The sequence below is a fragment of the Hibiscus syriacus genome, unplaced genomic scaffold (genome assembly GCF_006381635.1).
Source record: "Hibiscus syriacus cultivar Baekdansim isolate YM2019G1 unplaced genomic scaffold, ASM638163v2 tig00002793_pilon, whole genome shotgun sequence".
Lineage (NCBI taxonomy): Eukaryota > Viridiplantae > Streptophyta > Magnoliopsida > Malvales > Malvaceae > Hibiscus > Hibiscus syriacus.
The window spans coordinates 648,052-660,719 of record NW_024061944.1 but is presented as its reverse complement, the minus strand read 5'-3'; the positions used below and the strand labels follow the sequence as shown (position 1 = coordinate 660,719).

Below are 12,668 nucleotides of genomic sequence, written 5' to 3'. Positions count from 1 at the left end.
AAAACCCGAATCACTCAAAACACTCCTCTCCACCCCGTAAACCCAAAATCGGAGCCAAAATTCCACAAAGTATCTTTGTGCTTCGCTATTTACTCGATTGTTTTTATTTTTTAACTGATATTTTGTGGTCATTTTTGTGTGGCTGTGATGTCTCTTGGTTTACTGTTGTTTATGGGGTTTCTGTGTTTGGCTTACTGTCGTTGGTAGTTGTGGCCGATGATGGCTTTTGCTCGATGATGTACGGTGTACCCTTGATGTTTTTGTGAGGTTCTCGGTTTACGGTGGCTATGGCCCCCCTTCTGCATGGTCTCACCGAGGCTTTTATAGCTCAGCTCTGGCCGTTCTTAGCCCCGAACGGTTGGGGTTGTGGCAGTTGTTGCGTGCATTTCGGAACGTGTTGGTTTCGCTTTTTGCTCTGATCGTGTTGCATGTTTGACCGGCGACATGCGATGCTTCTGACTCTTGATATCACCTCTGACTGCTGAGGTTGTTTTATGGCCGTGGATTGGGTCAGATCCAACGGTCTAGATTAACTTGTGCCTTTTACCCTTTCAAACGTTGGTTTGTGCGACGCCTTGACAAGTATTGGAATCCTAAACTATTGTTGGGTGATTCATGCCTGAAACCGGTTCTTTTGGACTGTTTTATTCGAACTTCAGTTTGGACTTGGACCCTGCAAAAATGAAAAACAAATAAAATTATAATAATAAAAATAAAAAGAGTAAATAAATAAACAATAATAATATATAAAAAATATTTTCCAAAATCTATATAACATAGTTTTTAAAAGTATTTTAAAATTATATATATATTTAAAAAAATGTTTTCAAAATATATAGTTTTCAGAAATATTTTTAAAAACTATATATTATATAATTTTTCAAAATGATTTCAAATTATATAATATATGTTCTCAAAATGTTTTTTAAACTATATATTTTAAAATGTTTTAAAAACGTAAATATATTTTCAAAATGTTTTAAAAACTATATATTATATTTATTTTCAAAATATTTTAAAAACTATACAATATATAAATGTTTTCAAACATATTTTCAAAACTATATATTATATATATATTTTTTAAAAAATGTTTTCAAACTATATACAATATATATATGATAAAATAAAAAAAAGAAAACAAAATAATTTCGGGCGAAAAATGAGTCTACATATGTTTCGGAGATTTTTTTCATACTCATCCCTTACGGATCTATGCGGGTTTCGGTTAATCCCCATCCAAAAAATAAACAAACATTTTTTAAATCAATGCAACACTTAAAACTTGTACGATATATCAGATTATCTAAATGATATTTATCTATAATATAAAAGTTTCAAACGTTAATATTCATCTAACATCAGATGTATATATACAATCTTAACTATTTTAAATCTCAACAAATCAATGTATATTAAATAAGAAAAGATGTAAACTTCAATTTAGTTCATTTGAGATGTAACAGTAACAACACGTAATCTCACATATATTTTCGAGAATCCCCATAATTATTTTACAAAATATCAAAGATCCATAATATCATATTTTGGGATCTTCACGGTTCAATTATTCCCACGATTTAGATATAGTAATATCTATCCCATCTCAGTTTAAGCTTCGGGATAAATTTTCCTATCCTATCCCTGTGAGTAAATATTTCAATTATTTCCTATTCTCGTCGATTCAAATCCCCACAATTTTCAATTTTTCCACACCTAATTGCCGTCTATCCTAACTCCATAGGAGAAAAGTGGAGAGAAAAGTGAAACGTGGGGAAGACAGATATTTTGTAGATGACGTGGCGAAAATTGATTGGATATGGCACCTCATTGGGACGTCAACTTCTTTATGACTCGAAGCAGTTTTTTTCCCCGGGCGTTTTTTAGTTTTTTCTCAAAGCTAAAAAAATATATTAAAGAATTAAGACAAATAATATTTGTTATCCGATCTGTAAAACTCCACGGAGAGAGAAAGAAAGGATACCAAGATCAAGGTTCTAATCCCTAATTTTACATAAAAATTCATCTGAATCTATATATTTTTTTTAAATCTCTATTATTGGATTAAGTGTTTCGATTTAACTTTTTATTCTTGTTCTAGCTACAGACAGGCTCTAGTCTTCTTTGCTGTGTTTTTTTTAAAAATAAACGACGACGATGAAGAACACCGAAAGACTCGCCAATTTGGCATTAGCGGGTTTGCCTTTTGTTGATATATTCTTGCTTAATTTCAGTTTATTGAAATTTTGTTTGACTTTGAAAGAATTGCTTTCTTAATTGGATACTCTCTTTTCATTTGTTTATTCAGTTGTTCAATTTAGTTGAGTAGGACCATAGATGCTTTAGTTAGTTAATGTGTCTTATGGTTTGTGTTGCAAAGAAAATGAGAACTGGTACGAAAGAAATGATTTGAGGGTGAAATTTGGGAATGTGTAGATTGGGTAAAATGGGGTAGCTTTGTTGTTATAGAGTTAAGACACGAATGATCTCTGTCTTATTTATAAAGTAGTAATGGATGACATGTGGAAAATTTAATGGGATTAGATTTCATTTGATCAAATTTGCAGTTTTGAAAACAAGAAAGAAAAAAAAGGAACAGCATTTTAGGTTCTTATTGATTGCTGCCTTGCATATAAAATCTATTTCTTTATTAGTAATTATGAATTAACAAATTCATGTCTGTAGTTTTTAATGGGACAATTTGTTAGAATTTGTGTTACACTTTATCCACCTGCTTATTTTAATCGTATTGATTTTGTTCTTTACACTTTTGTTTACATGTATCAACGTTTTCATGAACCAAAATGTAATAAGCAAAAGCAGCAATCAGTAAATGAGCTATGCATTGCATATCACCACCTTTCTTAGTCGAAATGCATTATTAGGTATCTTTAAATATGTTAGATTTTGACCCATGAATGTGCTTAATATACTGGGGAAATGATAGATATCGGCCTTGCTGCTGATTCTTTTAGAGAATATTTGGAACCAAGAGTGTTCTTATTGTGAATCAATGTCAGATTTGAAAATCTAAGGAACCACATGTGTGCTTAAGAAGCTGCGCTCTTTCTAATTGCATCCTTGATTTGTTAAATGTAGGGTTGACATTGGCACCGCTTGTCGTGAAGATAGACCCTAATTTGAATGTTATTTTGACTGCATGCCTCACGGTATATGTGGGTAGCCATCGTTCTGTGAAGCCAACCCCTCCAGCAGTGAGTATTATAGCGTTTAAATTAATTTTTGCCATTTTTTTGTTATTAAGGTTTATAGGTCAGAGCTGACAATGTCATGTTTCGTACAGGAAACAATGTCTAATGCGCATGCTATGCGTTTTCCATTTGTTGGGAGTGCAATGTTGTTATCACTTTTCTTGCTGTTCAAGTTCTTATCAAAAGACTTGGTTAATGCTGTCTTGACATGCTATTTCTTTGTGCTTGGTGTCGCCGCTCTTTCGTATGTTCTTTCCATATGGATTTAATGCTACATTTTACCTTATACAACTATTTTTCCTGATGTCGTATTTGTTTGTATAATCATCTTATTTATTCTTTCTGCCATCACTCTAAGGGCAACGATTGTGCTGCCATAAAGCGCTTCTTGCCAAAGCATTGGAATGAGGACCTTATTTGGCGTCTTCCATACATCCGCTGTATGCCCATTTATTATTCTTTTGAAGTTTTCATATTCAGTTTTATTTGTATGAGTTTTTTAGTCTTTGAGCTGGATATAACCCTTTCTTTCCTCCAATTTTTACTTTTGTTACAACTGTTGCTTCAACTGTATCTCCTTATGACATTCTGCATTGTTCTGCTTTATTGCATCTTATATTTGATCAGAAGATTCTGGATATACCAGTATTCTTGAGTGTTTCTTCCTGATTGCTTTTATGTTATTTGCCATCTCTGAAATTACTTTAGATTGGTTTCTTTTGTGGAGAAGGAAGTTATATTCTGACAGAAGGAACCTTTTTTAAATTTATTTTTTATTAAAGGATAGTAGATGCTTACGTTTTCTGGCTTTATTTTTTATGTTCCGGTTCAATTTTGTTCCAGGATTTGCCTTTGGAATTTACATAGATCCAAAATGAAATTAATTCTTTGATTGTCGTGATACCTTTTGTTTGGGACTCTATGTTCCTTTGGCAGTTTATAAGTACTCTATATCCATGATTGGCTCCTTAGAATTCTTATTTGATGTAGTTGATATTACCTTGTTTGTATTATTCAGAATGGTGTTTTTCCTTATGCCTTTCCTAAACATTCTTAAACAGCTTTTGAGATCGAGTTCACAAGGTCTCAGATCATAGCTGCAATCCCTGGAACCTTTTTTTGTGCATGGTATGCTTCACAGAAGCATTGGTTGGCTAATAACATTCTGGGTCTTGCTTTCTGCATTCAGGTTTGGCTGAATACCTATTGTGTTGACTTCGCTATTTGCTTATCTAGTTAATTTGGTGCTTGATATCTAATTCTGTAGAAATAGGATTCATGAAAAATATGTTTTTTTTATTTCTTATCGTAAATTGAGAAGTTACGGCAGGGCTGTTTTATAAGTTTAGTTGAGTGTCTAGATAGGATAGAATTCCTCAAAATAGTTTTCTAGAGTTACTAATAAAAATAAAATACTAATAATTAATCCTAATCGTAATATAACTCATAAAATACTAATAATTAATCCTAATCGTAATATAACTCACAAATTCCTTTTCTATGATCTTGCCATGAGACCCAAACAAAACGATATTTTTAGGTATATTTTTTTTGTTGCAAATCAAACACTGAAATTGGAGGTTCATATTTTTGTTAGCTGAAAAGTTCTTCCGGTCAAGTCCTTTTCCCATGCATTTTAAATTGTCGACATAATTTGATTTATCATTTGCTTCAGTCTGTCAAGTCCTTTAGATATAGACTATGAAATAATTTATGTTGGCATGTCGTTGATAACTTGATACAATCAAATTTGTGGCTAGGGTTCAATTAATCAGTTCTATGATTATGAACATATTCATTTTCTTTATGTTTTAACAATTTTATGATGACAATATGATTCATATATCTTTTATCACCTTGGCTTTTTCCTCCTATTTATCGAAGTTTATGGCTGTTCTTTGTCAAGTGGAATGCACATATTAGCTAGACTCTGTTTGAAGCTTCCTTTGTTGGTTCTTGCAGGGAATTGAAATGCTTTCTCTTGGATCTTTTAAGACTGGTGCCATTCTCTTGGTAAGAAGTGGATTTGCGGTTTTAGTTTGTTATTCATGAAGTGTTTATTCCATGTTAGTGAGACAAGTTAGCTTCATAATTTATTTATTTATTTTAACAAGTGTAGCAATATTTGCATTTTTCAGCTGATTTTGATCTTTTGAATAAAACAACTTTTTTATGGCGGTTTATTTCTAAGGTTTTATCCATAGACCCAGTTTTAGTGCATTGGATGAACAAAAGACTGACCTGTAAATGATGATCAGTTTGTATCTTGGGCGTGTATTTTCAAATCCCACCATTAACAGCCATCTCCATGAAAATATATTTGCGCAGCTCCAATGATTCACATTGTTTAAAGAGTAATTTACTAGTATTGCTTGCTATTTGTGAGAAATCCCCTTTGTTTTTTTTCTTTTGATAGTGAGAGAAGCTCCAGCTCTCTCTAACCTAGGTGTTTCAAATTTCAAATTTCCACGAGCCCAGACGCTTTTGATTATTATTCTCTTCTCCGGTACCAGTCATCAGCCGTCGCACGCCGCCGTTGTCAGCTGTCTGCCGCCACACTCCGACCACCGTTTGACGCCGATTTTTTCTTGTGAAGATCGCCGGTTATCTGTGATATCAAATCTGGCCTTAGATTTGCGTTTGAGACTTTCAATCAACGCAGATCTTCAAGAAGCCCACTGCCATTTTTCGCCGCTTTCCGCCGCCTGTGCACATCATCGTTTCTCCACTAGAATCAGCGTCGTCTTGCATCCAGAACCCCCTACCTTGTGTCGAGAATCGTTTTTTATTATCCTTTATTTTCCAGAAATCTGGTTCGGCTAGGAAAAACCCTTTCCTCCAACTTTCTGTTCATTTCCAGATTTCTCCATGGAGCCCCAACCCCGTCTCAGCCCAGGCGAACTAGAGATTAAGCTTTGGAAACGGAACAGGCGTGCTTTCACCAGACGTTTGCAGGCCGGTTTGAGGCAATATGGTGATTTCTCTCTTCCCGTGCGTTCTGATATGAACGCTGTTTTGGCAGCCTTGGCTCGGAGGCTGGTTGGACAGTTGAGTCCGACGGCACTACCTACAGGCACTGTCCTTCCCACCATAATCAGCAAAACTTAAGAGAAATTTCTGCGAGGTGGGTGAACGTCCTCTCAACCAATTCCTTGGAATAATGCGTTGTTAAAGGAACATCAGACTGTCAACCTCCTGTGGTTAGGATTGATGACAGTGGTATGTCTCATTCGCAAGGTGGGAATTATAGGATGGAGAAGCTTTCTTTAGTGGAGGCAATACCCGTTCTTTCTGCTGCTGAAGTGGATCACCATGGAAACAAGAAGGTATTCCAATGAAAAATCTTCTGAAGTAGCGAGACCGAGAAGAAACGGATTTCAAAACAGGCAGAATGAAGGTCATATAAACGGTAGGAATGGGTAGTAATGGATGCGTCTCGTTATTCATTGAGAACCTTCCGGAGAAGATCCATTGGAAGAGACTTGGATATATTTGGTACACATGGTCGAGTATGGATGCCTTCATTCCTGAAAAAGGAATTTGAATGGGGTTCGCTTTGGTTTTGTTCGCTATGCTACAATTGAAGAAGCAAGGAGAGCGATCTCAAATATGAATGGTTCTCGTATCGACGACAGCAAAATTGGTGTTTCTTTCGTTAAATTCAAACCCCGACATTCCTATTGGAGGAAGTCCTCGACAAGTGTTATTCGCAAGTCCGGGTTGGAAGATGATTCGAGGAAGAATCTTTATAAAGTTGAAGGTGTTATAGATAAAGAAAAACTTCAGGTGTTGAGCAATTGTCTAGTGGGTGGTGCAGGACTTTGTCAAAATTGGTCATCTCGCTAGACAAATGCAAGCGAAGGGCCTCATTAGCTTCACCTTAATGAGAGCTGCTGGTAATGCGATTTTAATGATTTTCGAAGACAATGTTTCATTGAGAAGTGTGGAGAACGATAAATCAAAGATTCTCGCAGAGTGGTTCTCCATAGTCGAAGCTTGGTCAGAAAGTTTGGTAATGGAGTATCGTTTCACCTTAATGAGAGCTGCTGGTAATGCGATTTTAATGATTTTCGAAGACAATGTTTCATTGAGAAGTGTGGAGAACGATAAATCAAAGATTCTCGCAGAGTGGTTCTCCCATAGTCGAAGCTTGGTCAGAAAGTTGGTAATGGAGTATCGTCGAGTATGGTTAGTTTGCGAGGGTGTTCCTTTTCACGCATGGAATTGGGATACTTTCAAGAACATTGTTGAGAAGTGGGGTTTATTACTAGCTCGACGAAAGTTGTCATTCTCCATCAACCTTTGATCGGGCAAAAATTCAAGTCCTCACAAAGGCTGATTCGAGAATTGATGCGTTGGTGGAATTGAAGGTTGGTGACAACTTCTTCAAGGTCATGGTGCATGAGATAGAGCCTTCATTCAAACCAACTCTTGGGCTCCTGAAGAAGACGAGTCTCATTGATCTTGTCTCTTCAATTGTGGTTTTGTTTAGTCTACGGTTGTAGGTGTTGCTTTTAATTTGTATCATGTTCTGTTGCGATGTTTTATTCTACTGTTGGTGGTGTAATTAGGAGTAAGGTGATTAGACTGTGGCTTTGGATGAGGTCATTTGAAGTTAAGGTCTTTGTTGTAATGGTGTACATCACCATGTGAGTTACTCCGTGGTGTTTTGTATCGGGTAATATTATCAATAAAATTTTGAGGTACTCTTTTCTTCCTTCCGATGTTCGTTAACATACTTTTAGTATGAATGAATACGAAGGGAGTTTTTAATGAGACCTCCAACTTCTATAAAAAAAATAGACCCAGTTTATTTCTTAGCAAATGTTTTTTTGGAGACTTAAATTGATCCTCGCAGCTTCTATTTACATTGAATGCTAACACTTTCTTTGAGTTTTTGAGGTTATTATTAGTTTGCTCTGATTAGCCAAATCTTAAAGCTATGGTTCTTTTGCTGATTAGTCAAATTGGCAAGCTATATTTTACTATTATTTACTTGTCTTCTCATATTCAGATATGTTTCCTCTTGTATGATTTTCTCCCTTTTTATTTGGTGCAGACTGGGCTTTTTGTATATGACATTTTCTGGGTTTTTTTTCACTCCTGTATGGTCAGTGTTGCAAAGGCTTTGATGCTCCCATAAAGGTCTGTTATTTTTTTAATTTGAAACACTTAGCTTGGTTTGCTTTTGTTTCAACATACGTAGTTTATATTTTCAATGTATTATTAAATTTGTTACCCATGGTGATGTGGTTTCTTTTAAACAACTCTTCTGCAGCTCTTGTTCCCAACAGGAAACTCTGCACGACCATTTTCCTGCTCGGACTTGGTGACATTGTAATTCCTGTATTTTGATATCTGGTTTTAGTTGGTAGGTGTAATGCATGCTGTTGTTGTGACCAGAACTCTTGTTTAGTATTTCTTTTTTTTTATTAAAGAAAAAGTAATAAGATCTTGAATTTTGAAACAGGAGATGTCTAAACAACTGTTTCCTTTCCTCACTGTATTTTGTTCTATTACTAGAGGTCTAATGTATTTGTCTTGGCAACTCGTTATTTCATTTCAAACGCATTGAAATTTTAATGCTTACTAATCATTTAACTTCAGACAGAAGCTGTTAAATTAGCTTTAAGAAATTCATAAGTTATATGCTTGAGTTTCTATTTAATAGTATTCTGTTTGTAAAGTATGATCTCATTTATTGCTGTAAGCTCATTGATCTGTTGTTTGAGTATGAAGTTTTTCTTAGCCATTCATCTTCATTGCTCAGGACAGACTACAAAATTTTATGTGCAGTGATTTATCTGCTGCTGGTGTTCTCCTAATGCTGTGATACTGGCTGTTAATTTTACGAGTTTTAGTAATGTAAAATTATGGATAATTTAAATTTACTGGTTAAAAAAATGTTTTTCTTTTAATTTCATTTTGATCGACTATTATTCCTTTTAACAGATATGGCAGGATCAAATATTTTCCGTCTTTATAATGGTTGCAGGCATTTTTGTAGCGCTAGCATTAAGATTTGATGTATCTAGAGGGAAAGAGAGCCAGTATTTTAAGAGTGCATTTTGGGATACGCAGTAGGATGGTCCTTACAATTATTGTCATGAACTGGTTTCAAGCTGCACAGGTGAAGTATTCGTTGACCCTCTCTAATGAATGCAGATGCATCGAGTGAAAGTTTCAAATTTAATCGTGGGGGTATATGCACTCACACCTATCACGAGAACCTGATAATCTGCTTTGAATGTTGAGCTTTCAGCCTGCACTTTGTATCGTACCGGCTGTTATTGGGTTTCTTGGCTGCTCACTGCATTTGGAATGGAGAAGTTAAACCGGTTCGTCGTCCTCCACCTTTGTTTGCTTCTCTCTAGCATGAACTCTCTAATTCAATTTCGTTTTAGGATTTTTAATGTTGTACTGGATTGCGATGCAGTTATTGGAGTTTGACGAGTCAAAGACGGCGGTTGCATCTCAAGATGAAAGCAAGAAGGTGGAATGAGTTAGAAGCAGACCTGTTTTGATTTAGGTTGACTGAAAAGGGTATATGTTTATTTTGAAGGTCAATCTCGGCTAACTTTGTTCTACTTCCACAAAACCTTTGTGACAGATTTTGGAATTAATCAAACATTAATTTAATTTTACACAAATTCCAATTCACCAATCACAATGTATTTATATCTACTAACTTTGTTTTGGAAATTAGATATTTTACCCTTTGTTTTTCATAGCAAATATTAGGCAGTGCTTTTTGCATCTCTCGTGTATTTTTCAAAAGGTTACATGATTTTTCATTCAATAAATAAATTTTTATCTATCCTCTTATTATATAAACGATTTAAAGTTAATAAGTGAAATTAATCTATTGTTAAAATTAGGGGTAAATGAACAGAGCACTCAGTGAATTGTTCGTATAATGTTCATTTATTTTAGTTTGTTAAGCTAAATAAATTAACATGAACAAAAAAATTTATGTTCATTTAATAAACGAATGAATAGAACATAAGTGTGTTCCGTTTGTTTATGTTCACGAATAGCTTGTTTATGAGCTCGTTCACTATGTTCATGAACAAATTGGTTTACATGATTCTCCTTTTCCTTTTATTTTTTTACGTTTTAAATATTGGTGAAGATAAGGATTAAATAAAACGCATGATAAAAGTTGCATTTTAGACTATAAATTTTAAGGAGTTTAAGCACCAATGACCTAATTTTATCATTTTTCTTTAGATTGCCAATGAAATTAAAAATCGAATATATAAACGAACAATAAACGAACGATAAACAGACACTAAAACAACATTAAACGAGCACTAAATGAATGCTAAACAACAAGTTCAAAAAAACTAAACGACGCTAAACGAAGATGTTTATGAACACGTTCGTGAACATATACCGAACACGTTCACAAACATTAAATAAACATGTTCGTAAACAAAAAATAAACGAACACGAATACCTTTAAAAATAAATAAACGAATATCAACACGATATTGAAAATTTAAACGAACACGAATCGAACACGAACACCTTAAAAAATAAATAAACGAACACGAACATAACTTTATTCGTTCAAGCTCGATTTATTTACACCCTAGTTAAAATACGCAAAACAACATTTCTTGAAGGAATAAAAAGAAAATGCTCTTAGATTTGCTTGCGATGAAAGGAGAAAAACATAAGATAATACGCATGGAGAGAACACGAAATATCAAGTCTTTAATTATACCATGATTTAGAGAAGAAGCCCTTTTAATCACCCGAAAGCTCAAATACTTAATTTTGTTGTATTTTCTAACTGTCACTGTTTTTTTTTGGAATTTAAAACAACGGCAGAATAATATACGAATAAAAATCGGCGCAACCGAAAAATTTAAAAGAAGTTTAAGAAAATAAGTTTAGCGCTGTAGAAAATGTTGAATTAAGTATAATATATTAGGTTGTAAGGAAGTTAAAATAATTTAAATGACTTAATTGGGTAACTTATTTTGCCGGTAAGTATCGATACTAGTTTCGAGAATATTGATATTTCTAAATTTATAACATTTCAGATCGCAACTACTCTTGAGATAGCAACAAACTTATTATATTGTCGTGTGAATGAATAAGGCCACATCATCTTAAATCTGGTAACATTTTTGGTGCAACCGTAAATGTTAATTATATTAAGGGTAAACTATGCATTTAGTACCTAAAGTTTCACTTTTGGTATATTTAGTACTTGAACTTTTAAATTTTATAAAATTATACCTAAAATTTAGTTTTTGTTATTTTCATTCTGCTAATAGGGTGGTGACCACCTTATGAAATAAAAATCAATAAATTTGCGCTTAGCATTAGGGTTGTTCATGGACGGTTAACCGTACCATTTATCCTAAACGGTCGGTTAATTGTTATAATATTTATGATATTTTTCTAACCGTAACCTAACCATTAAGAAACGGTTAACCGCTAATGCTTAACCATTATTAATGATTCGATTACATGTTAACCTACGGTTAATCTATTACAATTATTTGTCAAATTTTTTTCATAATTCATACTACAAAAAATGTAGCACTTAACATATGCTTATACCGGTGTAAGTGAATAAAATAAACAAGTGTAACACTTAACACATACTTACACCGGTGTATGTGAATAAAATAAAAAAATGTAGCACTTAATACATACTTACACCGATGTAAGCGAATAAAATAAAAGTGTAACTTAACACGTACTTAGACCGATGTAAGTATGTACATCTCCCAATATCTTATTACCTAACAATAAACATATAATTATATTGGTGTAAATATGTTTCTATATTTTCAAAGAAATAAAAAAATAAAAAATATATTAAGTTATTTATATAAAAAAATTATTATATATATAAATTATAAATAATAGAAACTTATATTAAGTTATTTATGTAAAAATATAATTATAATATAATTTATTAAAGGTTAATCGTTTATCAAAATTTGTAATCGTAACCTTAACCGTTAACTATCATTTTTAACGATTCGGTTAACCGAAATCATTTGATATTAATGGTTCGATTAATTAACCTGTTAAATCTAATGATTATACCGGTTAACGGTTACGATTAATTGTTTGAGGTTTTTTATTTTTTGAACTCCCTCCTTAGCATGGGAATCAAACTTGCATCCTCTTGGAGAGAAGGAAGAGGCTTAGCCACTGAGGTACGAAAGATAACTGGTATTTTTTTATACACATGAAAAGTCAAAAACTAATATCTTAGTTCACTCGCTCTAATTATCATGTTTATGCATTCGTTAACCAAATCCATATTTGCAGAGACATTCATCATTTCGCCCTTGAAGAGATCTACAACCCACTTAACATCCATCTCAAAAATCACATTCCTTAAGCCAAGACTTTTTGCTAATGTCAGACCCTGTCGAGCCCCCAAATTTCAGCGATCAAGCTATCATCTTCCTAGTCCCAGCATAA

At 33.6% G+C, this 12,668-nt stretch overlaps 1 pseudogene; it reads left to right on the top strand.

Annotated features, from left to right (window-relative positions):
• Positions 1 to 1,927: 1,927 nt before the first annotated feature.
• Positions 1,928 to 9,851, top strand: LOC120150118 (annotated as a pseudogene).
• Positions 9,852 to 12,668: the final 2,817 nt, after the last annotated feature.